Here is an 18,107-nt window from a genome sequence, read left to right as displayed (position 1 = left end):
TAGAAGGTGATTTAATATGAGGTCTCTAGAGGTTGAGGACCTGGGACTCACTATCTGTCCAAACATAGAACTAAATATATTTTGCTAAACCTAATTTCAGATGCAATATCACTCAAGTAATGAAGCTAGAATAAGACTTCTCTTGGAATATTTCAAGGCAAAAATCAAATCCATAGCAACATCCCACTAGCACGGCCACCTTTTATCTATATGACACTGGTCTGTGACAACATAATCCCCGCTTTCCTTTTCCACTGTCTTTAGTCAGACAGGCACACGCTTCGACAATGCACAATTTGTCGAGCATTTGTTAGGTGACCGGAGCTGCTGTCATGAGTTGGGGATCACGTCCTTCTGTGGACATCTGAGGAGCATTCTGAGGTCTCAGTTGGCAGTTCTGTTTGCTGAGTCCTTTTTTATCTGAGGGAGTTTACAGCAGTTTCAGAGGGAGGGCTGTTCCCTTGTCCTGTGTGGTGGCAACATTATTCAGGGAAACTGGATCTTCCTGCAGGTTTTGCTTCTTGTGCTCACCCTTGTGGCTGAGATAACGCAGGCTCTGCAAGCCTCTGCCAGGAAGATCTGATTTCTGCCCCGGCGACTGGCGGGCCTGACTGTTCTTGAGAGATGGAGGCTGTGCCTGAACGTGATCCTGGGTTCCTACCTGACTTCAGTGCTTTCCCCCCCGTGTTTGCAGAGGAAGCAGAGGATTCAGGCTGAGGGGCTTTGGTCCTCTTTAGTGCAGTAGAGAGCAGTAGTTCAGGATCTATGGGCCATGCCATGGTCTCCTATATGGCCGAGCCCAGCTTACCAGGGATAGTGGAGGGGTTTTGTCTGTGCAGAGCTGGGGCCTTCTTGAGTTTGGGATGAGATTCTCCAGCTTTGCATTTCCAGCCTTTCTTTTCTCTTCTGTCTCAGTCACCACTTAACAGATCTGAACCCAGTGTGTGTATGTGTGCTAAGTTGCTTCAGTCGTGTCCGACTGTTTGCAACCCCGTGGACTGTAGCCCGTCAGGCTCCTCTGTCCATGGGATTCTCCAGGCAACCCAGTAATGCTCCTCATTTGTTGTTTCAGCAACTCTTTATTGATGTGCCAGCCAGTGAGCCAGGCACCGGAATACAACAGTAAGCCAGGAGCGCCACATATGTGTGTGATGTGATGTGTTTCCGGGGAAGGTGCTGAGTCCCCTGAGTGTACCGAGGAGGACCATGGAACCCAGACTTTGGAGTTCTGGGAAGGGTCTCAGGGAAGTAATGCTAGATTGACACTTAGAAAGGGTAAAACTAGGTTTTTAAGTGTGAAGACACTCAAGGATCTGAATTTTACATGCCATTGCTGTTAACTTTAGTACTACGTACTTTCTTGTTATGCTTTACCTGCTAAGTCATGTCCCACTCTTTTAAGATCCCCAGGGACTGTAGCCCGCCTGGCTTCTCTATCCATGGGATTTCCCAAGCAAGAATAATAGAGTAGGTTGCTATTTCCTTCTCCAGAGAATCTTCCTGACCCAGGGCTCCAACCCAAGTCTCCTGCATTGGCAGGTGGATTCTTTACCACTGAGCCACCAGGGAAGCCCCGTGTACTTCCTTTGGAGTTTAAGTTCTATTGTCATGGCTACCATGTTGCAGTTAACATGAGTCTTTCCTCTGCTAGGATGTGAGCCTCTTTAGGATGTGGACCATGTTTTTCCCCTTCTTTCCTTCCTTCTTTCATTCTTGCCATCCCCCACATTTTGTTTTTATTTTAAATAATTCATGCTGCCTTCTTTCTTTCTTTTTAAATATTATGTATTTAATATACTGCCCATAAAGAACAGATATAACATGTGTAAGCTATGCCATGCTGTGCCATTCTAAGTTGCTCTGTCGTGTCAGACTCTTTGTGACCCCGTGGACTACAGCCCACCAGGCTTCTCTGTCCATGGGATTCTCCCGGCAAGAATGCTGGAGTAGATTTCCATTCCGTCCTCCAGGGGATCTTCCTGACCTAGGAAGCCAATCCACATCTCTTCAGTTCAGTTCAGTCACTCAGTCGTGTCCAACTCTTTGCAACCCCATGAATCGCAGCACACCAGGCCTCCCTGTCCATCACCAACTCCCAGAGTTCACTCAAACTCACATCTATCGAGTCGGTGATGCCATCCAGCCATCTCATCCTCTGTCGTCTCCTTCTCCTCCTGCCCCTAATCCCTCCCAGCATCATTTTCCAATGAGTCAACTCTTCGCATGAGGTGGCCAAAGTACTGGAGTTTCAGCTTTAGCATCATTCTTTCCAAAGAACACCCAGGACTGATCTCCTTTAGAATGGACTGGTTGGATCTCCTTGCAGTCCAAGGGACTCTCAAGAGGCTTCTCCAACACCACAGTTCAAAAGCATCAATTCTTCGGTGCTCAGCTTTCTTCACAGTCCAACTCTCACATCCATACATGACCACAGGAAAAACCATAGCCTTGACTAGACATCTCCTGTATTGGCAGGTGGGTTCTTCACTGCTAGTGCCACTTGGAAAGCCCATATATAAGCTATAGAAAATAATAATAAAGCAGGCACTGTGACCCGTCTTCCGCTGTAAGAATTACCACCACTGAAGCTGCCTACAGGCTCTTCCAGATCTCATTCTTGGCCTTTCCCCAGAGGTAACCACTACATTGAAATGTGTGTTTTATCAATTCCTTTCATTTTAAAAATAATCTCTACCACCTTAGGTATGTGCCCCTACAAATATGTTGGAGCCCAAGGGTAAAATTTAAACATGGAGCTATCTGCCTTTGTGCTCTCCCTAAGTCGCACAGGGCCTAGAACTTAAGAGGTTCTCATTGGATGTTTGTGGACAGATGGATATGCCCTTGTAGAGCCTGGAAGATATCTTTGTGATGCTATACACCAAGGAGATACTGGAATTCAGTTTTAGTCAGTTTGTTCCTTTTGAGCCTTGTTGGTTTTGTTCCTTTGGGATGCTTATGGATGTAGGTCACAGAAATGAGTCACATACCGTTTAATTGTTTGGGGAGACTTCCTACTTGGGCTTCCCTGGTGGCTCAGTGGTAAAGAATCCACCTGCCAATGCAGGAGACGTGGGTTGGATCCCTGAGTCAGGAAGATCCCCTAGAGAAGGAAGTGGCAACTCACTCCAGTATTCTTGCCTGGGAAATCCCATGGACAGAGGAGCCTGGCGGGCTACAGTCCACGGGGTTGCAAAGAGTCAGACACGACTTAGCAACTAAACAACAAAAAACTTCCTACTTATCCTCTTCATTTCACTGCCATGCAAACAACTGTCCAGTGGTCCTAAAGAGAGTGGCCTTAATGTTTTTTTTCATAATCTGTTTTGCCTTTCCATTCCATTGTGGCTTTTCTTAGAACAGTGTGGAATGGGGAGGAGAGAGGTGGAGAGACTAAGGAACACTGAGTACACTTGAATTAAAAGTTAACTTGCGTCGGGGGGTGGGGCAGAGGAGCCAGGCAAGCAAAGGGTTGGCTGGGGAACGCGTGCTCCGTGCCAGACGTCACTTTGAGTTGAGAGCCTGGGGAAGGTTCCATTAAACAAATCCATGGAAATGCAGAGCATAATTTGTGTGCAGAGCATAATCTGATGGTGAGAGAGCTTCATTCTTTTTAAATGCCAGGCACCACACAAGAACCAGCAGAGAACATTTTCAGGGGGACATTCAAAAACATTTTGTTCAGAAGCTTGAGAGTCTCAGTAGTTTTCAGTGGGTTAAACAATGGGGTGAGGTGACCTTTGGAGCTTGCTGCTGGGAGCTCAGCTTGTTTGCAGAATGCCTGGCCTCTGCCCAGGGAGCACCCAGCTCTGAAGGCGCAGTGGGAGCATGGCCTCTGGGTGAAGTCCCCTCCCCAGAGGTGCCAGGCTCTGCTGGCCTTGATCAGGTGTCCCAGGGCGAGAGTGCAAGAGCTGGTTGACCTGCCTCACACCTGCTTTCCTCCTAGCCCATCCCTCCACTCATCCAGATATCCTCTTTTGTGTTGCCAGGTCCTTGCCAGAAACATTTCCATGTGACTTCATTTTTCCCTCTCTCCCCGATTCTCACTTTAGTTTCTTGAACACACATCTGAATTTAAACAAACCCCATGAGACCTTTCATTGCTCCATTTGCTTGCTTTTGTTCTAACACTATGTACAGATGCCAGGAATTGCCAGAATTTACCCAGCTTGTTTGTTTTTATTTTGTTGACATTTGTGCTTGCAAATAAAAAATATTTGTGTTAAAGATTGATTGCGTGCTCAGTTGCTCAGTCATGTCTGATTCTCTGTGACCCCGTGGACTGTAGCCTGCCAGGCTGCTTTGTCCATGGAATTTTCCAGGGAAGAATACTGGAGTGGGTTGCCATTTCCTTCTCCAAGGGATCTTCCTGACCCAGGGATCAAACCCGGGTCTCCTGCATTGACAGGTGGATTCTTTACTACTGCACCACCTGGGAAGCCCCCTTACAGCCTACTCTCCAGAAAATATTACACAGTGGTGAAGGTAGCATTGATCTTGGAGCATGGTCAATCCATTCTGATTAGAGAATTCAATTTTTCACATAGTCCTCGGGCCATATGAGAAACATTTTTTCCTTTCGTTTGGCAGAGATAATTACTGTACATATGGCCGTTTCAGTTGTTCTTTGGTGTGGGTAGCACTGCGGTCAAGTGTGTAACATAAGATCAACATGAACGTGTTCGTCGCTCAGTTGTGTCCGACTCTTTGCAATCCCATGGACTATAGCTCACCAGACTCCTCTGTCCATGTAATTCTCCAAGCAAAAATACTGGAGTAGGTTTCCATTCCCTTTTCCAGGGGATCTTCCCAACCCAGGGGTCAAACCTGGGTCTTCTGCATTGCAGGCAAATTCTTTACCATCTGAGCCACCAGGGAAACCCAGGGTAAGATGAGGTGTCTCTTAATATTTAACTTGCTCTGTGCTTTTCCTGTTTTAAATCCTTTTGTACAACTGGGGTTTTAACTGATTTTGAATCTATGCAGTTAACTTTGTGAACCTAAGAGCTACGTGGAGAGGAACTCTGTAGGCAGGGCGCTTTCCCCCTTAGATACAGCCTGGCTCCGAACTGTAACAGTCACCTGCCTGGCCTTCCCACCTCCAGTCCCTCCTGCAGATTTCACTGCTGCAAGATCTCCATAAAACATCAGTGTATTCATAATAAAGCCCTGTTCAAAACTCGCCATGGCTCCCTCTTGCCTTCAGAGTAAAGGTCCTTGTTGTTGTTCAGTTGCTAAGTCATGTCCAACTTTCTGCAGCATGCCAGGCTTCCCTGTCCTTCAGTATCTCCCAGAGTTTGCTCAGACTCACGTCCATTGAGTCAGTGATGCCATCCAACCATCTCATCCTCTGCCTCCCTTTTTTTCCTTTTGCCTTCAATCTTTCCCAGCATAGGCCCTTAGCATAGCTTTACATTCTTCAACTCTCTTCAACTCACCTTTGTGGCTGCATTTTCTCATCTGATCACTACATCCCAGCCAAAGAAGGGGTTCAGTATATGCTAAATATGCCCTGTGTTTTCCTTCCTCTGGGTTTCAGTTCATACCACCCCCTTCACCGAAAGTCCGCTCCCTTCTGTACCCCCAGCACTTAATCACGTTCTCCCGACTGCTCAAGGCATCTCTCCCTTGACATTGTCCCTGCCCTCTTCTGCTCACACAGCCGAGAGGATTTCTTCCTCCTCTGTGGTCCCCTAATGCCCTCTCTCTATCTTGCACTCAGCATGTCCTCTCATCTCCTAGTTTTTTGTCTCTGAAGCTCGTCTCCTCCTGAGAAGAGCCTTGAGCCCTGGTACCATACTTCTTGTTTCCTCCCCCGAGTGCCTGTGCACAGCTCAACACACATTTGAGTTGAATGCTATCATTTTGGTTTCCAGATCTTAGATCATTGTGAATTCTGATGACAAGATCCCAAGCAGCGTGGACAAAGAAGAAAGCCAACTCTGGAGTCAGACTGACCAGCTCTGCTGTTACCAGCTCCGTGACTTGGAGCAAGTTCCATCACCACTCAGAACCTCAGTTTCTTCTTTTACACCCTGTATGTCTTTAGAACAAATGTCTTTAGATTCAAGAAACTATCAGAGGTAGGTTAAGTAGGCTTTTAGTACACAGCGGTTAGTAACGTTCGTGTCTGACTCTGTTGTCTGTTGCATTAGTTATCCCTTCAAGGTCTGTATAATCTCTAGTCTGCCATCAGCACCAGGCCATCCATGCTTTCATCTGTGTCATTAACAAGGCATGTTAATAGGATAAGGGCAGATACAAAGCCAGGTGACACGTTACTAGAGATTTCCCTCGAGGTTGGCAGGCAATCCATTAGTCAACATCCTTTGGGTCCTGAACTGTGCTGCCATCCAGTTCCCATGGCAGCCTTGTTCATAAGACTTTCCGAAGTGTTGTGGCTAATTGCCTGCTGAATTCCAGGTAACCCATTTGTGTGGCCGCCCCAAATCATAGCGCCGTCAGGAAAGGAATGAAATTTTTTTTATGACTATAGTCATATGACTTCTCTTTCTGGCTTCTACTTACCTTATGAAGGGACCTTTCCTACAGTTTTACTGGAGATCAACACCAAATGTAGCAGTTTGTGATTTCCAGGATTTATTGTTTCTCTGCTTTGATAACCTCTGTACTTTTTGTTCATCACCAACCAGCTACATCTCTTCCTTTCTGATTTCCCCAAAATTGGTGGTATTTCCACAGTCATATCTGTAAGTTCTTTTAGTACCTTCCTTCACTCAGTAAATATTCTTCCGAATCTCCTCTGTCAGGTACAGTGTTTAGTTTGGGGGGATACAGTGATGAACAAGACAGAGGTCTTCCCAAACTGCATGGTTTTTGTGTGCTAAATTTGGGGCTGAAAACTTGAATTTTAAGAAATTTAGGCATATGGGTAGGTAGGTATGCGTGTGTACTCAGTTACTTCAGTCGTATCCGACTCTGTGCAACCCTATAGACTGTAGCCCACCAGGCTTCTCTGTCCATGGGATTCTCCAGACAAGAATACTGAAGTTGGTTGTCATGCCCTCCTTCAGGGGATTTTCCCAACCCAGGGATCAAACCCACATCTCCTGCATTGCAGGTGGATTCCTTACCACTGCCACCACCTGGAAAGCCCTATTGGTAGGTAGGATTGGAGGGAATATTTATCCTAACCGTAAAGAACAACAGGCTGTCAACCCAAACTGAAAGGAGAGAAAGAGGAAGGTAACTCAGTCAAGAGCATTTCCAGGCGCCCTTGCTGAATACTGAGTATAGAGGAACTTTCAGTGTTATGAAACCTTTCAAGGCCATAGCAGCTACTGTGTATTCAGTGCTGCATTAGACACGGGTACAGTCATAGAGGAGCCCTCAAGGAGCTGACAATGGGCTGGGAAATTACAGACGGTTGCAGTGCAATGAAATGAATGCTCATTAAAATTCTGGGTGGGGTGAGAGCATAAAGGAAGGGCTTCTGATCTCTTTCCTGAAGGAGTTAAAGGTTAAAGCTAAGCTGAGACCTGAAGAACAGGTAGTAGTTAGCCAGGCCCAGAGGGAAAGAAAACTCATCCTTCCAGGTGGAGGGAACAGCTTTTGTGAAAACTGGAATCCAGAGATGGTTGTGCTGCCTTCCAGAAATGTCGATGGTTCCACCAGCCGGGGTGCAGTTGTGGCAGTCGGGACAGATTCTATGGACGGCTTGTAGATTATGCATTGAAGTTTGGACTTTATCTTCAGGACACGAGCACCATTAAGGGTTTCAACAGGGGAATCACCTAATTAGATTTATGCTCTGGAGCAGCCTGGAAGATGGAGTGCTCGGGGCCACGATGAGCAGCTGGATTACAGTGGGTGGTGGTGTCATAATTCTGGTAAGAAATGATTGTGGCCTGGGGTGGAGCATTCAGGATGGGAAGAAGCAGACAGATCATGGAAGTTACTACAGGCAGATTCGAGTAGATGGCTGCAATCTATAGTTAAATATTGAAAACCAGAGTCATTTACTGTAGTGGTTCTCAGACTTTAGCATGCATAAAAGATCGCCTGGGCATTTGTAAAAATGTGTATTATGGGAATGACTTGAGGAAATGTCAGTGGACAGATTTGGGATGTAAGTCAAGAATCTGTGTTTTCAGCAAGTGTCCAGGTGACACTGATGCGGACGGGCCTCAGACCACACCGTCAAAAGCCCCTCTCTATGAGAGGTTTTAAACTGGCAGTCTCTTAAGCGTATCCATGACAGTTAACTTCTCATTTAAGAATGAAGCATCAGTCCTATTTTTAAAAACTTATGTATTTAATTATTTATTTCCGGCTGTGCTGGGCCTGTGTTGCTGCACCGGCTTTTTCTCTGGTTGCCGCGAGCAGGCCTCTCATTGTGGGGGCTTCTCTTGTGGAGCACAGGCTCTAGGGCGCTGAGGCTTCAGTAGTTGTGGCCCTTTGAGTTACTGCAGTCCAGGCGCTAAAGCACAGGCTCCATAGTTGTGGCTCACAGGCTTAGCTGCTCTGAGGCGTGTGGGATCTTCCTGAATCAAGGCTGGAACCCATGTCTCCAGCATTGGCAGGCAGATTCTTTACCACTGCACCATCAGGGAAGCCCCAGTCCTATTATTTTTGTTGAGAATAGGTGAGTGGCTCAGCCTGATGGGTTCAGGTGCTAAAAAAATTTAAAAAGTGCTGTCTCCTGGCTAGTGTGGTCTGTGTTCACTAATTGTTTGCTCTCTGGTAAGCGATGCGGGGCTTCCCAGGTGGCTCGGTGGTAAGGAATCCACCTGCAATGCAGGAGACTCGGGTTTGATCCCTGAGTTGGGAAGATCCCCAGAGGAGCAAATGGCAACCCACTTCATTATTCTTGCCTGGGAAATCCCATGGACAGAGGAGCGTGGTGGGCAACAGTTCATGGAGTCGCAGAGTCAAACATGACTTAGTGACTAAAACAAGGGAGGCAGAACAGAGGGTGATAATCTTATTAAGACTCCTACAGCAGATGGTTAGTAAATGAATTTTCCAAGGTTTCTGCAAGCCCTTTGGTTGAGCAAGCCAGCAACCACTTATGAGGAAGATAAAGTCTCCCAGCTCTTGGTGCAGGTGTGCATTCTTAGTGTTCAGGGCATATTTTGACGCGTATTATTGTGGTATTTCTCAAGCTTAGATGTCCACCTTCAAATCCCAGCTTCACTATATACAAGCTGTGTAATCTTGAGCAAGTTACCTGTTCTCTCCTTCTGTCATATGTAAAATGGGAGTAAAATTGTACCTGTCTCATAGTCTTGATATGTATTAAATGAGAATACATGTACAGCACATTGACAGCGTGTGAACACAATAAGCCATTTCTAATCATTACTGAGATCTGTAATAAACTCATCACTTGAATTAAGAGTTTCATCATGTAATAAAGTCTTCACCTTCTTATTTAAGTCATGGTGCTTTAGAAAAACACATTTATGGAGCCCATATGCAAGAATGCTTTGAGAAACTGAATATTTAGCAACACATATCAAACATGGGGTTAAGTCAGCCAATAAGTAATAATGCTGAATATTAATCAGATCAGATCAGATCAGTCGCTCAGTCGTGTCCGACTCTTTGTGACCCCATGAATCGCAGCACGCCAGGCCTCCCTGTCCATCACCAACTCCTGGAGTTCACTGAGACTCACGTCCATCGAGTCAGTGATGCCATCCAGCCATCTCATCTTCTGTCGTCCCCTTCTCCTCCTGCCCCCAATCCCTCCCAGCATCAGAGTCTTTTCCAATGAGTCAACTCTTCACATGAGGTGGCCAAAGTACTGGAGTTTCAGCTTTAGCATCATTCCTTCCAAAGAAATCCCAGGGCTGATCTCCTTCACAATGGACTGGTTGGATCTCCTTGCAGTCCAAGGGACTCTCAAGAGTCTTCTCCAACACCACAGTTCAAAAGCATCAATTCTTCAGCACTCAGCCTTCTTCACAGTCCAACTCTCACATCCGTACATGACCACAGGAAAAACCATAGCCTTGACTAGACGAACCTTTGTTGGCAAAGTAATGTCTCTGCTTTTGAATACGCTATCTAGGTTGGTCATAACTTTGCTTCCAAGGAGTAAGCGTCTTTTAATTTCATGGCTGCAGTCACCATCTGCAGTGATTTTGGAGCCCCCAAAAATAAAGTCTGACACTGTTTCCACTGTTTCCCCATCTATTTCCCATGAAGTAGTGGGACTGGATGCCATGATCTTCGTTTTCTGAATGTTGAGCTTTAAGCCAACTTTTTCACTCTCCACTTTCACTTTCATCAAGAGGCTTTTGAGTTCCTCTTCACTTTCTGCCATAAGGGTGGTGTCATCTGCATATCTGAGGTTATTGATATTTCTCCCGGCAATCTTGATTCCAGTTTGTGTTTCTTCCAGTCCAGCGTCTTAATACATGAATAGTAATATTAATGCACTTATCACAGTTCCCATTATGTCACTGAGTCCTCACAATGGTCCCATACAACCAGCCTGGGATCCCTTTTTAGAGTGAGGAAATGAGTCATAAAGAGATTAATCAATCACCAAGGTCACACTGGCATTAAATGAAAGATTAGATATTTTCTCTCAGAACCCACCAATGCTGCTGCTGCTGCTAAGTCACTTCAGTCGTGTCCAACTCTGTGCGACCCCATAGATGGCAGCCCACCAGGCCCTGCCATCACTGGGATTCTCCAGGCAAGAACACTGGAGTGGGGTGCCATTTCCTCCTCCAATGCATGAAAGTGAAAAGTGAAAGTGAAGGCGCTCAGTCATGTCTGACTCTTAGCGACCCATGGACTGCAGCCTACCAGGCTCCTCTGTCCATGGGATTTTCCAGGCAAGAGTACTGGAGTGGGCTGCCAGTGCCTTCTCCACCACCAATGCTGGACTCTGCTTTTAACCACAGATGTTAAATACCTACTATCAGTTACATGAAGCACAGTTAGTAACACTCAGTATTATGCCAAGTAAAATCAGAAATTGACTCATTTTGAGTGCGAAATATGTAAAAAATTATTCCCAAAATGCATGCTGTGCTGTGTAGCTATATTTTAAATCAGAGCCAAGCCTGCTGCTCTGTTTCTCAGAGGCAGCCATTCAGGAAGCCGATACATGTGATCTCAGTCAGAGGGTGTATTAGAATGATTCCCAAGTTTAGTGTTCAGAGACCTGAAGGGCTTGTTAAAATATGGGCTTCCCAGGTGGCTCAGCAGGTTAAGAGTCTGCCTGCAATGGAAAAGACACAGGAGACATGGGCTTGATCCCTGGGTCGGGAGGATCCCCTGGAGGAGGGCACAGCCCCCTCCAGTATTCTTACCTGGAGAATCCCATGAACAGTGGAGCCTGGTTGGCTATGGTCCATGGACACGACTGAAGCGACTGAGCATGTAGCCCTGCCTCTGAGTTGCTGACTCTGTAGGTCTGGGGTGGGGCCTGAGAATCTGCATTCCTGATAACTTCCCAGGTGATGCTGCTGCTGCTGCTGGTTTGGAACCACACTGTGAAAACCACTGTCTTAGAGGAATGGGAAGATGGTTGGTGACTTTAGGGGCAGAGGATAGTTTAAAGTCTACCCTATAATCACCAGACCTGCTTCACCAACCTAATTATTTAAATTCACAAAGATGTTCTGAAGCAACAGAATGTCCGCTCTAGCATGTAGATGCTTAGATGCAAATCAGAAGATGGTCATCTTTACTTCGGTTTTAACATTTCTAGAGCAGGGTAATTGCTTTCTAATGTAGAGACTTTTATATAGTAGCTCCCCCTTCTCTAAAACAGTGGGGCCTGATTTAAGACTCAGCTATGTATTCAGATGGAGAAGCCAGTGGCAACCCACTCCAGTACTCTTGCCTGGACAATCCCATGAACGGAGGAGCCTGGTAGGCTACAGTCCAGGGGGTCGCAAAGAAGCGGACACGACTGAGCAACATCACTTCACTTACATATTCAGAACTTCACCTGTGATGCAAACCCAGCATTTCGTCTTAAAACTAGGTACTTAGCTATTAATAAGTTCTGGGCTGTCTTAAGCCATTTCATATCCCCCTCCTCTGCCCTTTGAGGGCCAAGGTCTTTCTCCCTCTATGAGGTTGTATGCACAGTCCAGTAAACTCTGGGTTGGTTTCTCACATTCATGGACTGGTCTCATTGTCTAAGTTAAGGGGCGAGGTCATGGAGTGACCTAAGCTAAACCCAGTAGGTTATCAGGTGATTCTTGAGATTTTAGGGTTACTCCAGGTCAGAATGACGCTAGAAAGGATCACCTTGGGCATGTTGGATCCTAAAATTGGGACAGGGTAAAGCAGAGTCTAGTTTTATGTTTAACTCTTGATTTCTTCACAACAATGAGAGGGAAGGGATATAAAGACAAATGTGTAAGCGCAAGTGACCCACGAGCATTTTCTTTTGTCCTTGGAATGTATAACATAGAAGTAGATTCACTGAGTTGATAGTTTTCTTTGGAGGATTTGAGCCTCTGGAAATGCAAGTGGATGCTTTATCAGAATGAAAAACCTAGCTAGATGAGTAGCTGGAATTAACCGAACTAATTTTCTCATCATCAGAAGAATTAAGACCTAAATTATGGAATAAGTCATACAGTGGACTATTATACAGTTGTCAAATGAATGTACTATAACTATAGGAGTATTTTAGCAACATAATTTTGAGTGAAAATTTTCCCAAATACTATACATATCATGATAACCTGTTTATTAAAAAGTGAAAAATAGATGAAACAAGAAAAAAAAATTGCCATTTGGAAATTCAAATAGATGTGATTGCTCTTTGTAAAAATGAAAACCAGGAAATGGTGAACAGGCAATAAGAAGAAGAAGTATATGTAAGTTGGTGTCGACCATCCAGTGTTTCTGATGAGGGTGGTTTCTTTATTTATTATAATATTAACTGTGAATAAATAAACAAAAACATAAACCAGGTAGAAAATAAAAATAGATAGTCTTTCATGAGTCAATGAGGAGTGTGTGTCAAGAACAAAGGAATTTGATTAATCCAGTTCTGTGCCTCTGAGACTCATGTTTCCATGCGGACAGCAGGTGGGAAAATAGCTTTCTGGGTTTAAGAGAAAATAACGCAGCCCCACTCTGAAGGTCCAGGCTCGGGTCCACGCAGCGCTGTGACCTCAAGTCTTGGCCACTGCCTCTCACCTTGTCTCAGTTTGTGCAGCTTATCAACGGAGATCACTCAGGAGGCAGGGAGGTCAGGAGGTCATCGAAGATTGTCCGTAGAGTCACTTCAGACAAAACTAAAGGCTACAGTGTCCCTGAAGTAGGAAAAACATAGATGTTTCCTTCTCTTTCCTACCCACCTGCCTGAGAACGGTCACGTTTACATGTTTTCTCAGAGAAGCAAAGGTCGGAGTTCTAGAAATGGAAAGATCTGCATCCAACCAAACTTTTGGGGATTTTAAACTCAGCTGGGTCTAAACTGCCTTGATGGCCTCGTTCCCGATGCTGCTTCCGCTCCCGCACAGCGCTGCTGTCTCCTGCCGCCCCTTCGCCCTGGACGCCCCTCTCCGCACTCCTCCTGCCGCAGTCTCGGATAGTCGTGAATCGTTTCCAGAGCTTGCTGGTTCACTGAGCATCTCCTGGAATCGTAATCCTTCCAGTAGGGAACAGTGTTTTCCTTTGTTGACCTCTCTTAGCACCTAATGAATCTCTGTCCTGAGAAGTTTGCTTCTTTCTGAAGAAACAGGTTCAGCATCTCAGCATGACGGTTGCTGGGTGTGCAAAGGAACTGACGAAATCTCGCCCTCGTGGAGATGCTGTATCCTGAGCGTGTGTTTGTGACCCCTGACCCTGCGAGAAGGCTCGATGGTTAGCTCTCTGTTTTTTAGTGTGCTTGAGGCTTTCCTGTGAAATTGGAAGATTCAGTCAATACAGCCCAGGTCTGAGGATTTACTCAATTTAGAATCTAAAGGGAGGAGGCAGAATCTTTACCATCCTCTGGGAGAATCTTCTGTTTATTTTCTTGCTTGTTTTGAATGCTTGCTCATAACTACACCCCACACTACAGCCTCACCTCACTCCTGCTCTGTGCTCCCCACCCCGCTCCTGCTCTGTGCTCCCCACCCTGCTCCTGCTCTATGCTCCCACCTCGCTCCTGCTCTGTGCTCCTCACCTCACTCCTGCTCTGTGCTCCCACCCCACTCCTGCTCTGTGCTCCTCACCTTAGTCCTGCTGCGTGCTCCCCACCTTAGTCCTGCTCCGTGCTCCCCACCTCACTCCTGCTCTGTGCTCCAAGTCCTCTCTGACTGGGCCCATCGTGTACTGGGACTCACATGTTATTCAGAGAAGGAGATCGTGAGAAGAAAAATCAAAATAATAGCAGTATTTTTAAGTTCTTACCAAGCGCCAGGCCCTACGTTCTACATGGTTTACCTATAGTAGTTTACATAACCCTTACAACAACTCTGTAAGAAAGCTCCCGTTACCATTCTCTGTCCATAGAAGGCGCAGAGAGGCTGAGTGCCATTCCCAAGGTCACATAGCTAGTAACGGAGGCTACTGAACTGTACCACCGCATAAAAAGTGAAGAGAAACAACTTCATGGGGATTGAAATGCTAGAGAGAGAGAGGATAAATTCTTCAGGAATAAAGGTGAAAGGATGTCGAAATATTCGAAGTGGAGCGAGGCCACGTGCTGACAAGATCCAGTGATGTAGTTCGAGGCAGATGGTTCAGTGGAGTGAAGAGGAAGGTCGGGGCTTCCGCGAAAGTCAGGAGAGCGTGGCAGCGTGAGGCGCAGCTTCCCCGGGGGGTACTGGGCAGCAGCCCTCCAGGAGCCTGGAGCCGAGAGCGCACACCAATCGGCGTGCCCCGGGTCACGAGGCGGTGACCGTGACGAGGATGCCGGGAGGCAGTCGAAACTGTTCGGTCTTGGAGTCTATTTTAGAAACTGTGCTTAAGGAGGTTTAGAAAGAAAGAAAGAAATGCTGTTTTAGAACCCTGCTGTGTGTCTCTGCAACAAATTATAAATTATGTCATCTTCTTCCTTAGCAAGTGGGTGATGTTGTTCCATTCATGGTCTCAAACTGCTTGCAGAGAGCAGGGCCTCACTGAGTGTGCAAAGTCAGGGGACTTTGAACAAGACCCATCCCTAATCCTTCCCCCTTATATCCTGCAGTCCCAGACAGGAATCCGAGCCGTGCTCTGCCTTTGTCGTCTTAGTGACACGTCAGTCCCCAGTTCTCCCCCACCCCATCACCACCCCCTTCCTCCCCGTCAGCTGTCTCCACGGTGACACCCCTGCTCCGAACCCACCACTGCCACCTTGAGCGCTGCTTTTTCTCTGATTTAGGTTTTCCTGCCAGACACGGAGGGCAGGCACCTCATTTTGGTAAACGCTGGATAAACACGTCTCCTTAAATAGAAGCAGCCGGCTCACCAGCTGGCTTTTTTTCCCTAAGTGGCAGCAACTCAGTTGAATAAACTTGACAAGTCAATGATGAGGAACATGTAAGAGTGAAAAATTCTTCAAGGAGGATCAGCTCATGTTATTACCAGGCCCGCAAGATAATCAGTGTGGATGAAGTTCACGGCCACCGTGGAGGCCACCCTTCCCAGACCTGTTTAGCGGAAGGCTGTGTGGCTGAGGGTTGCCCTTCGAGCCCCTGTTCTTAAGGGCCTGTGCCCAACGCTGGTTCAGTGTGGGAGGCTCTGCACGCATGTGTGGTTCCTTGGTTTCACTTGGCATGTCAGCCAGGGACAGCTCGAGCCTACCAGAGGGTTGGGGCTGATGGGATGACCCAGTGGAGAGCTGGCTGGGCTGTGAGCTGTATCAGTGTTGGATGATTGCTGATACCCCCAAGTCCAAAGCGTTCAGCCCTTCCTCTTTAAAACCGGATTATGAGGACTTCAAACCATGGATAAACTGCTAAATGTCCTACTGGCTTTATAAACTGACATGTGTGCACATGCACTTGGCTGGAACTGGTACCTTCTATATGTTCCCCCTTTCCTTCCAGTCCTCTAAGAATGCACCTAGCCCGGGAACGTGCTTCTGGAGGGCTGCGAGGGCAGAGATCACTCTGTTACACTCCTCTCTCCTGTGTGCCTTGTCGTCGAGTGAAGCCTTCTTAACTTCTGCTCACTCGCCTTCCACTTGCCATGGAAGAAAGCTCTTGAGTTTGACCAGACTGGAGAGAGATTCCCTGCGCTCTGTATCTTTGGAGCTTTCCTCCTCACAGTGTGGTCCATAACCATCTGCTGCACAATCATCTATGGTAATTACTTAAAATGCTGATTCCTGGGTCACCCACCCTTCCCAGCCTTCTAAAGGAATTTCTATGAGTGTTTCCCAGAAGTCTCCACTTCCCAGGTGACGCTTATACACAGTAAGTTTTAGAAATCATTGCATTATTAATAATTATCAGATTAATATTTGTGAACATGTCAAGCACTTACCATGCATTTCACTTTCCATTCATTTCAACTTTACCACAGCTCTACAAGGTAGAAATCACCCACCTAGAGCAGGGCCTGACACATGGCACACAGCAGATGCTCAATACATTTTTTATTAAACAATAAGTTAACCTTAAATATATGTGTGTGTGTATATATATCAGTTCAGTTCAGTTGCTCAGTCATGCTCGACTCTTCACGACCCTATGGACTGCAGCTTGCCAAGCTTTCCTGTCCATCACCAGCTCCCGGAGCTTACTCAAACTCACTGTCCATCTTGTCGGTGATGCTATCCAACCACCTCATCCTCTGTCATCCCCATCTCCTCCTGCCTTCAATCTTTCCCAGCATCAGGGTCTTTTCAGATGAGTCAGTTCTTCACATCAGGTGGCCAAAGTATTGGAGTTTCAGCTTTAGCATCGGTCCTTCCAATGAATATTCAGGACTGATTTCCTTTAAGATGGACTGGTTGGATCTCCTTGCAGTCCAAAGGACTCTCAAGAGTCTTCTCCAATACCACAGTTCAAAAGCATCAATTTTTCAGCACTCAACTTTATAGTCCAACTTTCACATCCATACATGACTACTGAAAAAACCATAGCTTTGACTAGACGGACCTTTGTTGGTAATGTCTCTGCTTTTTAATATGCTCTCTGGGTTGGTCATAACTTTTCTTCCAAGGAGCAATCGTCTTTTAATTTCATGGCTGCAGTCACCATCTGCCATGACTTTGGAGCCCCCAAAAATTAAGTCTCTCACCTGTTTCCATTGTTTCTCCATCTCTTTGCCATGAAGTGATGGGACCGGATGCCATGATCTTAGTTCTCTGAATGTTGAGTTTTAAACCAACTTTTTCACTCTCCTCTTTCACTTTCATCAAGAGGCTTTTTAGTTCTTCTTCACTTTCTGCCACAAGGGTGGTGTTTTCTGCATATCTGAGGTTATTGATATTTCTTCCGGCAATTTTGATTCCAGTTTGTGCTTCATCCAGCCCCTCGTTTCGCATGATGTATTCTGCATATAAGTTAAATAAGCAGGGTGACAATATATAGCCTCGACGTACTCCTTTCCCGATTTGAAACCAGTCCATCCTTCCATGTCCAGTTCTAACTGTTGCTTCTTGACCTGCATACAGATTTCTCAGGAGGCAGGTCAGGCAGTTTGGTATTCCCATATCTTTAAGAATTTTCCACAGTTTGTTGTGATCCACACAGTCAAAGGCTTTGGAATAGTCAATAAAGCAGAAGTAGATGTTTTTCTGGCACTCTTGCTTTTTCGATGAGCCAACAGATGTTTTACATATATATATATATATGCCTCCTACCTGCTAAGTCACTTCAGTCATGTCAGATTCTTTGCAATATGGCTTGTAGCTTGCCAGGCTCCCCTGTTCATGGGATTCTCCGGGCAAGAGTACTGGAGTGGGTAGCCATACCCTCCTCCAGGGGATCTTTCCTAGTCTGTTACGTCACGTCCTACATTTAGGTTCTTTACCACTAGTGCCACCTATGAAGCCCATAAACATACACACAGACACACACATTTGCTCCATAAATAAATAAGGAAACTAAGGTTTACAGAAGTTAAAAACACCTGGCCAAGAACACATGGCAAGTGAGAGGTGGAGCCAGGCTTTGTAGAGCCTTCTTTGGGTAGAGCTTGTTGGTGTGTGAGCTTTCAGGCTGGCGCCCCCTTCTGGGGATGCT

The 18,107-nt window shown here is 46.2% G+C and overlaps 1 protein-coding gene and 1 non-coding gene across 21 annotated transcripts in view; both read left to right on the top strand.

Moving 5' to 3' along the window:
* The window catches only part of SYBU (syntabulin), an 88,225-nt gene that overhangs the window by 46,578 nt on the left and 23,540 nt on the right, over window positions 1-18,107 (top strand). The gene's annotated exons all lie outside the window — the stretch shown is intronic.
* Window positions 12,943-13,014, top strand: LOC147359229 (small nucleolar RNA SNORD112). Its single transcript, XR_015141383.1, has one exon. It is a non-coding gene; the product is annotated as a small nucleolar RNA SNORD112 (small nucleolar RNA).

This window comes from Bos grunniens, chromosome 14 (assembly GCF_055505025.1).
Source record: "Bos grunniens cultivar Pamir isolate PY7600 chromosome 14, Bosgru_T2T1.0, whole genome shotgun sequence".
NCBI lineage: Eukaryota > Metazoa > Chordata > Mammalia > Artiodactyla > Bovidae > Bos > Bos grunniens.
This window is presented reverse-complemented; position numbering and strand designations above follow the sequence as displayed.